This window comes from Aquarana catesbeiana, linkage group LG04 (assembly GCF_042186555.1).
Source record: "Aquarana catesbeiana isolate 2022-GZ linkage group LG04, ASM4218655v1, whole genome shotgun sequence".
Lineage (NCBI taxonomy): Eukaryota > Metazoa > Chordata > Amphibia > Anura > Ranidae > Aquarana > Aquarana catesbeiana.
The window spans coordinates 28755745-28770235 of record NC_133327.1 but is presented as its reverse complement, the minus strand read 5'-3'; positions in this window follow the sequence as shown (position 1 = coordinate 28770235).

Sequence of the window (14491 nt, the reverse complement as noted above, 5' to 3'; positions counted from 1 at the left end):
ACCAAGTCAGAATTTAAAAAAACAAACGCGTTACTCATAAACCAAGGTTCCACTGTATATTTCAGCTTACCAATTCTTTTTTGCCCCTTTCGTTTTCCTCTTGTGTTCTGCCAGGTAGGTCTGCTATTTTCCAACCTCCTGAAGCCCACTATCTTAAACAGGGACTACTACCCACATTTAGTTTTCCACTGTGTGGCAATCATTCTAGACTAATTTGTATAGTTTTTCACTTGGGCTTTCCCTAAATTCAGTGGGGTTGTGACTTCTCACTGTTGCCAGTAGGTACCACTGGTAAATGAGATTTCATAACAAGACTGACTAATGAATATTTATATTTCTTTTTGCCAACCCAGTAGGGGATTCATGGCCACTGGTGCATGCTGGGGGAGGAAATACAGTAAATATTTGAAACAGGCCTTATGGTTTCTCACTTCTTCCAGCCTGAGGCCTGGGAAGGGTCTGTTGGACCTAACTATGCTATTAGGCCCAAAAGCCTTTGTGGGGCCTTCCATTTGCTCTGGAGATAGACCTGAAGTGGTCCTTGAACTGTCCTCCTGTTGATGGAAGATACCAATGATCGAGATCCAGGGGTGAACCTTGTTGTTACAAGGCCTACTGACTCTCTTGGAGAAGGATGTACTGAAACCTAAGAAACAGAACAGAGGGCACTAGAACCAGCAAGAGAGGAAAGTTGGTGAACCAGCTAGGATGCTACCTACAGTGTCGCCAGGTCAAATTAAAGGTGCTGACACTTTTGGACATTGAGAAGTCAGTTAGAATTCGAAAATTAAAACAAAGGTAGGGACTGGGGGAGGGGCAAGAGGGGCAATTGCTCCTGGCACAGTGGTTTATTGTGCGGAAAAGGGATGCTGTGTGACAAAGTCCCTCTACTACAGGCTGACAAGCATAGTGACAGTTGCATCATTACTCCTTTCACCCAAGTTCTGGAAGTGGGAACTAGGAGGAGGTGTTGGCTGTGCTCTTCCCCTCCATCTTCTCCTTCCTGCCAGTGAAGCTCCAGTTCACACTACCTGCTCCCTAGACTGCTCCGGTCCTGGCAGCAGAAAATGTGGGTAGGCAAATCCTGTAACCTCTTTTAACATGGTGGTGGTGCTGTCTTGATCTGAGAGCACTCCTCTCCATCTCCAACTTGCAGAGCAGCAGCCTCTGGGGATCACTGGTATAAATGGCTTTGACTATCTTCTGAACTATTGGTTATGTAAGGTGACCAAAAACATTCATATGAATGTAGAAAGCTGAAGTGAGGACAATGGTGACTTATCAGTCCAGTGTAGTCATTCCAAGCTCAGAACTATGAATGGTTTTCCTAACAAACAGAAATCCATTCATAAATGTAAAACAAAATTGCTAACAGACAAACATAAAATAACTGCAAAACTTTCTCTTTTCACACGCTTTTTTCCCAAAATGTTTAGTTCATAGCTGGGTAATCTGACATAAATAATGCTTTGCTTTTCTCTGATCTGTCCAAGTACACATATTCCACTGTGACTGATAAGTATGCTCTGCATTCTGTTTCTGCCTCTGGCTGGTACATTTCATAATTAGTACAAGGAGACCAACAGAAGCAGAGAACACATGGCAGGAAGTTGCTATAACATCATTGAACACCTAAATGCCTTTTAACTTACCTCCCAACTTTTTGAGATGGGAATTATGGACACCTATCAGCAAAAGTATGCAGACATAGGACACACCCTTTGTCACGCCCCCTTAAAGGAGAATTGGACAAAAAAAACAAGATTGGTTATACCCACGAGTGCTTTTTTTTTACCACTATCATACCTTTATGTTGGCTTTTGGAATTTACAAATTTTAGAAATCAGATGAAAGGTTTAGCGCTGGAAAACACTTTTTGATAGATAAAAAGTGCATTTTATATACATCTATATAGTTCAGACCAAAATGAGGGACAAATGAGGAGGAATGAGGGACAGAGGGACATTGCTCCAAATCAGTGAGAGTCCCTCGAAATCAGGGACAGTTGGGAGCTATGTTTTAATACATACAAATAAAGGGAAAATGATCAAAGTGTACGTTTATTAAACTGAGACATTTTCTTTCAGTTCAGTTCTCAGGAGCTCTCAGAGGAAAATGATTTCCTCTGCAGCCTGTTTATGAATCCGAGAACCTCAGTTCTCAGAGGAAGAACAGAGGAGACGTTTTTCCTCTGAAAATGGCCGAGATCTGTATAGAAGAAGGTGGGCTGCCTGGAATCTCATGAGATAATGTGAGATTACAGTGCCGCCAAGTTTAAAAAGTGAAAGCAAAATTTAAAAGTACATGTAATTACATGTATGGACATGTATGATAATTAACTAAATAATTATATATCTACATACCTCCCAACATTTTGAGATGGGAATGAGGGACACCTACTAGCAAACGTATGTAGGCATAGGACACACCTCCTGCCCCACCCCCTTAAACGAGAATTAACCAAAAAAAAAAGGTTAATTAAATCCACAAAGGCTTTTTTTTACCACTAGTATTCCTTTATATGGGCTTTTAAAATTTACAAATGCAGCAATTTAGATTTTGGATGAAAAGTTTAGTTCTGGGAAACACTTTTTGAAAGATAAAAAGTGCATTTTATATACAACTCTATAGATCAGACCAAAATGAGGGACAAATGAGGGGGAAAGAGCAACGGAGGGACATTGCTCCAAATCAGGGACAGTCTCTCCAAATCAGTGACAGTTGGGAGCTATGTATCTATCTATATATCTTTATCCATCTATCTGTCTATCTATAGATATTCTCTCATTCTCTCTATCTCTCTCTCTCTCTCTTTATGGTATATACACTATATTACCAAAACTATTTTGACGCCTGCGTTTACACACACATGAACTGTAATGGCATCCTAGTCTAAGTCCGTAGGGTTCAATATTGAGTTGGCCCACCCTTTGCAGCTATAACAGCTTCAACTCTTCTGGGAAGGCTGTCCACAAGGTTTAGGAATGTGTCTATGGGAATGTTCGACCATTCTTTGTGAGAAGAATGTCGGAAGCGCTTTGTGAGTTCAGGCACTGAAGTTGGGAGAGAAGGCCTGGCACGCAGTCTCCACTCTAATTCTAATTCTAAGGTGTTTTATCATGTTAAGGTCAGGACTCTGTGCAGGCCAGTCAAGTTCCTCCACCCCAAACTTGCCCATCCATCTCTTTATGGACCTTGCTTTGTGCACTTGTCCAAATCATTTTGTGGAGGGGGGGTTATGGTGTGGGGTTGGTTTTCAGGGGTTGAGATTGGTCCCTTAGTTCCAGTGAAGGAAACTCTTAAGGTGTCAGGATGCCAAGACATTTTGGACAATTTCATGCTCCCAACTTTGTGGGAATGGTTTGGAGATGGCCCCTTCCTGTTCCAACACCAGTGCACAAACAAGGTCCATAAAAACATGGATGAGCGAGTTTGGGGTGGAGGAACTTAACTGGCCTGCACATAGTCCTGAGCTCAACCCGATAGAACACTTTTGGGATGAATTAGAGCTGAGACTGCGAGCCAGGCCTTCTCGTCCAACATCAGTGTCTGACCTCACAAATGTGCTCCTGGAAGAATAGTCAAACATTCCCATAGACACACTCCTAAACCTTGTAGACAGCCTCCCCAGAAGAGTGGAAGCTGTTATGGCTGCAAAGGGTGGGCCAACTCAGTATTGAACCCTACGGGCTAAGACTGGGATGCCATTAAATTTCATGTGCGTGTAAAGGCAGGCATCCCAATACTTTTGATAATATAGTATATATATTATGTATATTGATTTTTAACCCACTAGTGCTGATATATAGGAAGAAAGAAGTCTTATTCCTCTAAACGCACCAGCTTCTCTCCCAGATTCTCCACCTCTGAGCTGGAGAATCTGGGACGGAGATATTTCAGTGTAACGACCAGTGATATCTTCAGATCTCTAATTCATAAACTGGCCGTTTGTGACAGAATGGTTGTGTGCTGCGATGAGAAGGAGAGGGAGATTGAGAAGGAAGAACAATATTTTTGGGGGGGGGGGGGGGGGGAGAGAGAATCTGTGGTGGTAAGTTTCAACATTTCTCAGTTCAAGTAGCGTTAATATTCCTCTGCATTGATGAAGTCTATCCATTGAAACCAAGAGTTACAAAGTGTTTCATTCATCAGTGCCCTTAAGGGAACTGGTAAGGTCCTCCATATGTTTAATATGTTTAATGTCATGTATGTAATGTCCACTTATCAACTCTTTCCCTCCTCGTCAGTATTTTAATAGTTGAAAGTAATCCCAGGGAAAGGGTTTTGGTAGAAAGCCAGTGCACCATGATTTCTCTCCTGGCAATGTATGAACCCAAGTCACTGATTCCCTTTAAAATAATTTATGGTGTAAAGTTTCAAATCTAATAAATGAGCACCAGTGTGTAGTTGAATATAGCATATCACTTATCTGATCATCCAATTATAAGAGGAGCTGGAATCTGATGATTTATTGTCAGTACTCATAATATTACCCCAATAAGTGCAACCCTACAAAGACCTACTCATTACACAATGACCAAGACCATCTGCTAAATGTTATATATAAACATTAAGGGCTTTTTTATAATACATTTTCATAACCTTATCATTTTAAAGGGGTTCAAATAATGCATAAATATTTTACTTTACACAATATATAAAAATAAAGTGTTCTGTCCTTATTTTGAAACAAATTTATCTACCACAAATATGCTTTTCTATATGTAAACTGCAATAGTGCGTCTTTGTGCCAAAACACAGAACATTTAAAAGAAGTTTTACATCATCTTTAGAGCTTCCAACCTCAATTAATCCATTTCTTCTACACCAGGGGTCTGCAAACTTTCTAAACAAAGGGCTGGTTGACTTTTCTTCAAACTTTAGGGGGGCCGGAGTAGCCAGTGGGAATAAAAAATGCCTCAGTGTCAGCGGGAGTAAAAAAAAATTACATAGTGTTCATGGTCAGTAGAAGGCGGAATAGTGCTCCATCATTGGTATTAATTGGAGGAATAGTGCCTAATTGTGTATATCAGTGGAAGGAATTATTCCCTATTGCTGGTGTCAGTGGGAGGGATAGTGCCCCATCATTGGTGTCAGTGGAAGGAATAGTGCCCTATCAATGGTGTCACTGGAAGAAAAATTGTCCCATTGTAGGTGTCAGTGGGAGGAATGGTACCTTCTTGTTGGTAGACAGCAAAACAACAACAATAATCTCCTGCACTTGGGTGCTTAGTCTATGAATAAGTGGTGCGACCAACCCTCTGAATCAAACAGTGCCTGCAGTCTTGCTGCCATCCTCAGAACAATGGGTATTCTTAAATCTGAAACAAAAAAAGGAGGAAAGGAGAGCGCACCTACCTTGTGCATTACTAATGGTAGATTTTATTAAAAGCTATAACAGCAATACTCATACTCACAAACTAGCGTGTAAAAGAGGCTTATCAATAGGTGAGACTGCGTCTTTGAACGCCTGCAACCCATACCTGATATTGGAGGGGTCAGATGGCATCACAAACGGCTGATGCATTTCAAGGGTGTACCCTCTTCCTCAGAGCCTAAGTGGTCAGTGGCTCGTCTCCTATGGTTACCTTTATATGTATTCACATGCCCACACCCAAAACGACACCCACCAGAACAAGTAACACCCATCCAAGTGGACAAAGTCCACCTGGTGACTCAAATTGGTCACATACCTGTCCCCTGATAGGCTTAAGGCGCCCCCACCCACAATTCAGCGGTATATTATAGGCAGGGGTTAGCGTGGGTACAGTTCCCCCCAGAATGATCAATATCAAATGAGAGGATTATAGTATATGTACCGGCCAAAAAGACCTAACCACCAACCACCACAACTGCCCATCTCCACCGCATCTCACCTGCCACACAGGACTTCGACATCACAATCCCTGCAGATAGGTGGGTGAAGGAGTGTAAGGAGGAATCCCCGCCGAATTCTGTATTCTGTTACAGTAACACCCCAAGCTATTTGCTGAGAGGCATAGTGAGTATTTTACAGCTCTTATTTGTTTTTGAAAATGAAGAAAGAAAAGAAAAATGTAATTTTTTTTTTCTTTTTTCAATTTTCAGAACTTTGTGACAAAAAGCAAGGTCTGCAAAATACTCACTATACCTCTCAGCAAATAGCTTGGGGGGTCTACTTTCCAAAATGGGGTAATTTGGGGGGTTTTGTGCCATCTGGGCATTCCATAGCCTCCGAAACTGTGATAGGCAGTGAGTAGTGAAATCAAAAATTTACACTCTTTGAAAGCCTGAAGGCAGTGCCTGGTTTTCGGGGGCCCGTATGCAGCTAGGCTCCCAAAAAGTCTCACACATGTGGTATCATGAGATATTGTGAGATTACAGTGCTGCCAAGTTTAAAAAGTGAAACCAAAATTTAAAAGTACATGTAATTACATGTATGAACATGTATGATAACTAACTAAATAATTATATATCTACATACCTCCCAACATTTTGAGATGGAAATGAGGGACACCTACTAGCAAACGTATGTAGGCATAGGACACGCCTCCTGCCACACCCCCTAAAGGACAATTAACCAAAAAAAAGGTTAATTAAATCCACAAAGGCTTTTTTTTACCGCTAGTATTCCTTTATATTGGCTTTTAAAATTTACAAATGCAGCAATTTAGATTTTGGATGAAAAGTTTAGTTCTGGGAAACACTTTTTGAAAGATAAAAAGTGCATTTTATATACAACTATATAGATTAGACCAAAATGAGGGACAAATGAGGGGGAAAGAGCAACGGAGGGACATTGCTCCAAATCAGGGACAGTCTCTCCAAATCAGTGACAGTTGGGATCTTTGTATCTATCTATATATCTTTATCCATCTATCTGTCTATCTATCTATCTATAGATATTCTCTCATTCTCTCTCTCTCTCTCTTTCTCTCTCTCCATCTCTCTCTCTCCATATTTACATTTATGGTATATACATTATATTACCAAAAGTATTTTGACGCCTGCGTTTACACACACATGAACTGTAATGGCATCCTAGTCTAATTCCCCGTACACACGGTCGGACATTGATCGGACATTCCGACAACAAAATCCTAGGATTTTTTCTGACGGATGTTGGCTTAGACTTGTCTTGCATACACACGGTCACACAAAGTTGTCGGAAAATCCGATCATTCTGAATGCGGTGACGTAAAACACGTACGTCGGGGCTATAAACAGAGCAGTGGCCAATAGCTTTCATCTCCTTATTTATTCTGAGCATGCGTGGCACTTTGTGCGTCGGATTTGTATACACACGATCGGAAATTCCGACAACGAATTTTGTTGTCGGAAAATTTTATAGCCTGCTCTCAAACTTTGTGTGTCGGAAAATCCGATGGAAAATGTGTGATGGAGCCTACACACGGTCGGAATTTCCGACAACAAGGTCCTATCACACATTTTCCATCGGAAAATCCGACCGTGTGTACGGGGCATTAGTCCGTAGGGTTCAATATTGAGTTGGCCCACCCTTTGCAGCTATAACAGCTTCAACTCATCTGGGAAGGCTGTCCACAAGGTTTAGGAATGTGTCTATTGCCCCGTACACACGATCGGATTTTCTGATGGAAAATGTGTGATAGGACCCTGTTGTCGGAAATTCCGACCGTGTGTAGGCTCCATCACACATTTTCCATCGGATTTTCCGACACGCAAAGTTTGAGAGCAGGCTATAAAATTTTCCGACAACAAAATCCGTTGTCGGAATTTCCGATCGTGTGTATACAAATCCAACGCACAAAGTGCCACGCATGCTCAGAATAAATAAAGAGATGAAAGCTATTGGCCACTGCCCTGTTTATAGTCCCGACGTACGTGTTTTACGTCACCGCGTTCAGAATGATCGGATTTTCCGACAACTTTGTGTGACCATGTGTATGCAAGACAAGTCTGAGCCAACATCCGTCAGAAAAAATCCTAGGATTTTGTTGTCGGAATGTCCGATCAATGTCCGACCGTGTGTACGGGGCATAAGGGAATGTTTGACCATTCTTCCAGAAGCGCTTTGTGAGTTCAGGCACTGATGTTGGGTGAGAAGGCCTGGCTCGCAGTCTCCGCTCTAATTCTAATGTGTTTTATCGTGTTAAGGTCAGGACTCTGTGCAGGCCAGTCAAGTTCCTCCACCCCAAACTCGCCCATCCATCTCTTTATGGACCTTGCTTTGTGCACTTGTCCAAATCATTTGGTGGAGGGGGGATTATGGTGTGGGGTTGGTTTTCAGGGGTTGAGCTTGGTCCCTTAGTTCCAGTGAAGGAAACTCTTAAGGTGTCAGGATGCCAAGACATTTTGGACAATTTCATGCTCCCAACTTTGTGGGAATGGTTTGGAGATGGCCCCTTCCTGTTCCAACACCAGTGCACAAACAAGGTCCATAAAAACATGGATGAGTGAGTTTGGGGTGGAAGAACTTACCCTCTTCCTCAGAGCCTAAGTGGTCAGTGGCTTGTCTCCTATGGTTACCTCTATATGTATCCACATGCCCACACCTAAAACGACACCCACCAGAACAAGTCACACCCATCCAAGTGGACAAAGTCCACCTGGTGACTCAAATTGGTCACATACCTGTCCCCTGATAGGCTGAAGGTGCCCCCACCCACAATTCAGCGGTATATTATAGGCAGGGGTTAGCGTGGGTACAGCTCCCCCTAGAATGATCAATATCAGGGCAGCACAGTGGTGTAGTGGATAGCACTTTCACCTAGCAGTAAGAAGGGTTGCTGATTCAAATCCCAACCACGAAACTACCTGCCTGGAGTTTGCATGTTCTCCCTGTGCCTGCGTGGGTTTCCTCCGGGTACTCCGGTTTCCTCCCACACTCCAAAGACATGCTGGTAGGTTAATTGGATCCTGTCTAAAATTGTTCCTAGTTTGTATGAATGTGAGTTAGGGACCTTAGATTGTAAGCTCCTTGAGGGTAGGGACTGATGTGAATGTACAATGTATATGTAAAGTGCTGCGTAAATTGACAGCGCTATATAAGTACCTGAACTAAATAATAATAATAAATATCAAATGAGAGGATTATAGTATATGTACCGGCCAAAAAGACCTAACCACCAACCACCACAACTGCCCATCTCCACCGCATCTCACCTGCCACACAGGACCTCGACATCACAATCCCTGCAGATAGGTGGATAAAGAAGTGTAAGGAGGAATCCCCGCCGAATTCTGTATTCTGTTACAGTAACACCCCAAGCTATTTGTTGAGAGGCATGGTGAGTATTTTGCAGCTCTTATTTGTTTTTGAAAATGAAGAAAGAAAAGAAAAATGTAAACAGAACAGCTTAGAACAGTCCCTGTACAAAATGACATTTTTAAAGGAATAAAAGTCATTTAAAACTGCTTGTGGCTTTAACTACTTAATAACCGGCCCATAGCCAAATGACGGCTACAGGGCGGTTGTTTAACTCTGGGAGGACGTCCAGGGACGTCCTCCCGGAATTCTGCTCTCGCGCACCGCCTAGGGCGCGCACTCAAGAGCATCCGTGACCGCCGGGTCCTGAGGACCCGGCGCATCACAGATCCCGGTAAATGGCCGCTGATCGCGGGCGTTTACCATGTGATCGCTCCGTCAAATGATGGAGCGATCACATGTAAACAAACCGGCGTCATCTGATGACGCCGGTTCCTCTCCTCCCCTCTGTGTACCGATCGGTACACTGTGAGCGGAGAGGGGGATGGATGGATGGCTGCAGCATTGTGGGCTGCATGTGTAGTGCCCACAGTGCTGCACAGAGACATCCAGCCATCCATGCTCAGCCATCCCCACTACTCTGCATGCCCTGCAATGCTCTGCAATGCCCCACAGTACTCTGGTATGCCCCACAATACCCCTGCAATACTCTGCCATACCCTGCAATACCCCTGCAATACTCTGCCATACCCTGCAATACCCCGCAATACTCTGCCATACCCTGCAATACCCCGCCATACTCCGCAATACCCCGCCATACTCCACAATACCCCGCCATACTCCGCAATACTCTGCCATACCCTGGAATACCCCGCAATACTCTGCCATACCCTGGAATACCCCGCAATACTCTGCCATACCCTGGAATACCCCGCAATACTCTGCCATACCCTGGAATACCCCGCAATACTCTGCCATACCCTGGAATACCCTGCAATACTCTGCCATACCCTGCAATACCCCGCCATACTCCGCAATACCCCGCCATACTCCACAATACCCCGCCATACTCCGCAATACTCTGCCATACCCTGGAATACCCCGCAATACTCTGCCATACCCTGGAATACCCCGCAATACTCTGCCATACCCTGGAATACCCCGCAATACTCTGCCATACCCTGGAATACCCCGCAATACTCTGCCATACCCTGGAATACCCTGCAATACTCTGCCATACCCTGGAATACCCCGCAATACTCTGCCATACCCCGCAATACTCTGCCATATCCTGCAATACCCTGAAATACCCCGCAATACTCTGCCATACCCTGAAATACCCCGCAATACTCTGCCATACCCTGCAATACCCCGCAATATCCCGCAATACTCTGCCATACCCCGCAATACCCAGCCATACACAGTGATACCCAGCCATACTCTGCAATACTCAGTGATACCCAGCCATACTCTGCAATACTCAGTGATACCCAGCCATACTCTGCAATACTCAGCGATACCCAGCCATACTCTGCAATTCTCAGTGATACCCAGCCATACTCTGCAATACTCAGTGATACCCAGCCATACTCTGCCGTACTCTGCCATACTCTGCCATACCCAGCCATGCTCTGCAATACCCCGCAAAAATCTGCAATACTCTGCCATAACCCGCAATACTATGCAATACCCCGCAATACCCAGCCATACTCGGTGATACCCAGCCATACTCTGCCATACCCAGCCATACTCTGCCATACCCAGCCATACTCTGCCATACCCAGCCATACTCTGCCATACCCAGCCATACTCTGTCATACCCAGTCATACTCTGCCATACCCAGCCATACTCTGCCATACCCAGCCATACTCTGCCATACCCAGTCATACTCTGCCATACCCAGTCATACTCGGCGATACTCTGCAATACCCAGCCATGCTCAGCCATACTCGGACATGCTCAGCCATACCCAGCCATGCTCAGCCATACCCAGCCTCTGTATGTGGCCAGGCTGTGGAAGTCTCACACATGTGGTATCGCCGTACTCAGGAGGAGTAGGAGAATCTATTTTGGGGTGTCATTTTTGGTATGTACATGCTATGTGTTAGAAATATTGTATAAATGGACAACTTTGTGTTAAAAAAAAAAAAAGCGTTTTAACCACTTCCGGCCTTCCGTCATACAACATCCTTGACTTTGTGCGGGGATATCTGAATGATGAGTGCAGCTACAGGCATCATTCAGATATCATCTTTTTTAGCCGGCAATTCCCTACACCATAAGAATGATCATAGCGGCTGTTACACTGCTTGATCGTTCTTACGGGAGGCGAGAGGGGACATCCCCCCCTCCCGCCGCCCTCCGGTGCTTCTACCGACTCACCGCTACGATCGAAGCCAGGATCTTTTTTTTTTTTTTTTTTTTTTTTAATTTCAGGCACAGCCTAGAGGTGAGATTTGGGGTCTTATTGACCCCATATCTCAATGTAAAGAGGACCTGTCATGCCATATTCCTATTACAAGGGATGTTTACATTCCTTGTAATAGGAATAAAAGTGATCAAAAAAATGTTTTTTTGGAAAAAAGTGTCAAACTAAAATAAATAAAGTAAAATGAACAATAAAAAAAATAATTTTTTTTTTAAAGCGCCCCTGTCCGTGTGCTCGCATGCAGAAGCGAACGCATACGTGAGTCCCGCCCACATATGAAAACGGTATTCAAACCACACATGTGAGGTATCGCTGCGATCGGTAGAGCGAGAGCAATAATTTTGGCCCTAGACCTCCTCTGTAACTCAAAATTTGTAACCAGTAAAAAATTTTAAAGCGTCGCCTATGGGGATTTTTAAGTGGCGAAGTTTGGTGCCATTCCACAAGCGTGTGCAATTTTGAAAGGTGACATGTTAGGTATCTATTTACTCGGCGTAACTTCATATTTCATATTATGCAAAAACATTGGGCTAACCTTACTGTTTTGTTTTTTTTAAAGCAAAAAACATTTTTTTTTCCAAAAAAAACGCGTTCAAAAAATTGCTACGCAAATATCGTGCAAGATAAAAAGTTGCAATGACCGCTATTGTATTCTCTAGGGTCTTTGCTAAAAAAACATATATAATGTTTTGGGGTTCTATGTAATTTTCTAGCAAATAAATGATGATTTTTACATGTAGGAGAGAAATGTCAGAATTGGCCTGGGTGCTCCAGAATGCCTGAAGGTGCTCCCCTGCATGTTGGGCCTCTGTATGTGGCCACGCTGTGTAAAAGTCTCACACATGTGGTATCGCCATACTCAGGAGTAATAGCAGAATGTGTTTTGGGGTGTAATTTGTGGTATGCATATGCCGTGTGTGAGAAATAACCTGCTAATATGACAATTTTGTGAAAAAAAAAAAAAAGAAAAAAAAAAAACTTGATTTTGCAAAGAATTGTGGGAAAAAATGACAACTTCAAAAAACTCACCATGCATCTTTCTAAATACCTTGGAATGTCTTCTTTCCAAAAAGGGGTCATTTGGGGGGTATTTGTACTTTTCTGGCATGTTAGGGTCTCAAGAAATGAGATAGGCCGTCAGTACTTCAGGTGTGATCAATTTTCAGATATTGGCACCATAGCTTGTGAACGCTATAACTTTCACAAAGACCAAATAATATACACTAATTTGGGTTATTTTTACCAAAGATATGTAGCGGTATAAATTTTGGCCAAAATATATGAAGAAAAATTACTAATTTTCAAAATTTTATAACAGAAACGAAGAAAAATAATTTTTTTTACAGATTTTTCGGTCTTTTTTCTTTTATAGCTCAAAAAATAAAGAACTCAGCGGTGATTAAATACCACCAAAAGAAAGCTCTATTTGTGTGAAAAAAAGGACAAAAAATTCATATAGATACAGTGTTGCATGACTGAGTAATTGTCATTCAAAATGTGAGAGCACCAAAAGCTGAAAATTGGTCTGGTTATTAAGGGGGTTTAAGTGCCCAGTGGTCAAGTGGTTAATGTAATGTCGGGTCCTGGCAATATGGATAAAAACGGCATGGGTACCCCCCACCCCCCAGTCCATTACCAGGCCCTTTGGGTCTTGTATGGATATTAAGGGGAACCCTGCACCCAAACTAAAAAAAGGAAAGGCGTGGGGCCCCCCAGGCCCTATATACTCTGAGCAGCAGTATACAGGTGGTGCAAACAAGACAGGGACTGTAGGTTTGTTGTTAAGTAGAATCTGTTTGTAATTTTGAACTGGTACATTTTTAAAGTGTAGCTCCAGCCAAAAAAATATATTTTACGCTTTTTGGAAAACATAGGGAAGGGTTATCACTCCTGTGACATTTGTTTTGCTGTCTGTGCACCTCTTCAGAAGATTTCACCTCACTTTCTGTCCCAATGACAAATGTTTTTTGACAATTTGGGGTTTTTAGTGAAACAAGGATTGGTGGTAAAGCATCAGTGGAGAGGAGACATGTTTTTCCCATATTAATTCTTACAGGAGAGAATTTCCCTTCCTAGGGGTAGATTTCATCTCACTTCCTGTTGTCTCCTTCCGTTTGCAAGAAGGAGTTGTTTGTAAGTTGGATGCTTGAAAGTAGGGGCCTGCCCTATATACTCTGCAGAAATTGGGACCTTGCCACAACACTGTAAGCCCTCACAGTTACTCTTGGTAAGCGCAGGAATGGGCCCTGCTGTGAAATATTAGATCAGGAATTGTAATTACATGCCCCTGTTGAACAGGGTCAGAAAAATTGGGCCTTTGGTGGTGGTGTTGGTGCCACAACACTGTAAGTCCTCACAGTTACTCTTGGTGGGCCCAGAAACGGGCCCTGCTGTGAAATATTAGATCAAGAATTGTAATTACACGCCCCTGTTAAACAGGAGCTTAAAAATTGCGCCTTAGGGACTGGTGCTGGTGCCACAACACTGCAACCCCTCACAGATACTCTAGTTGGAGCACAGGAACGAGCCCTGCTGCAAAGTATTGCATCAAAAATTGTAATTACATGCCCCTGTTAAACAGGCGATGAAAAATTGGACCTTAGGCACTGGTGCTGGTGCCACAACACTGCAACCCCTCACAAATAGTCTAGTTGAGCGCAGCAACGAACCCTCCTTGCAAAATATTGCATCAAAAATTGTAATCACATGCACCTGTTAAACAGGGGCTGAAAAATTGCGCCTTAGCCACTGGTGGCGGTGCCCAGAACCTAAAATATTCTTACAAGCTATCAGCATGATCATTGAGGAGGAAGAGGATAGTCACTCAGCATAAAAGGATAGTCACTCAGCATCAGCATAGGCAGTCTTGAAGGGATCTGACATTTCAAAAGAAATT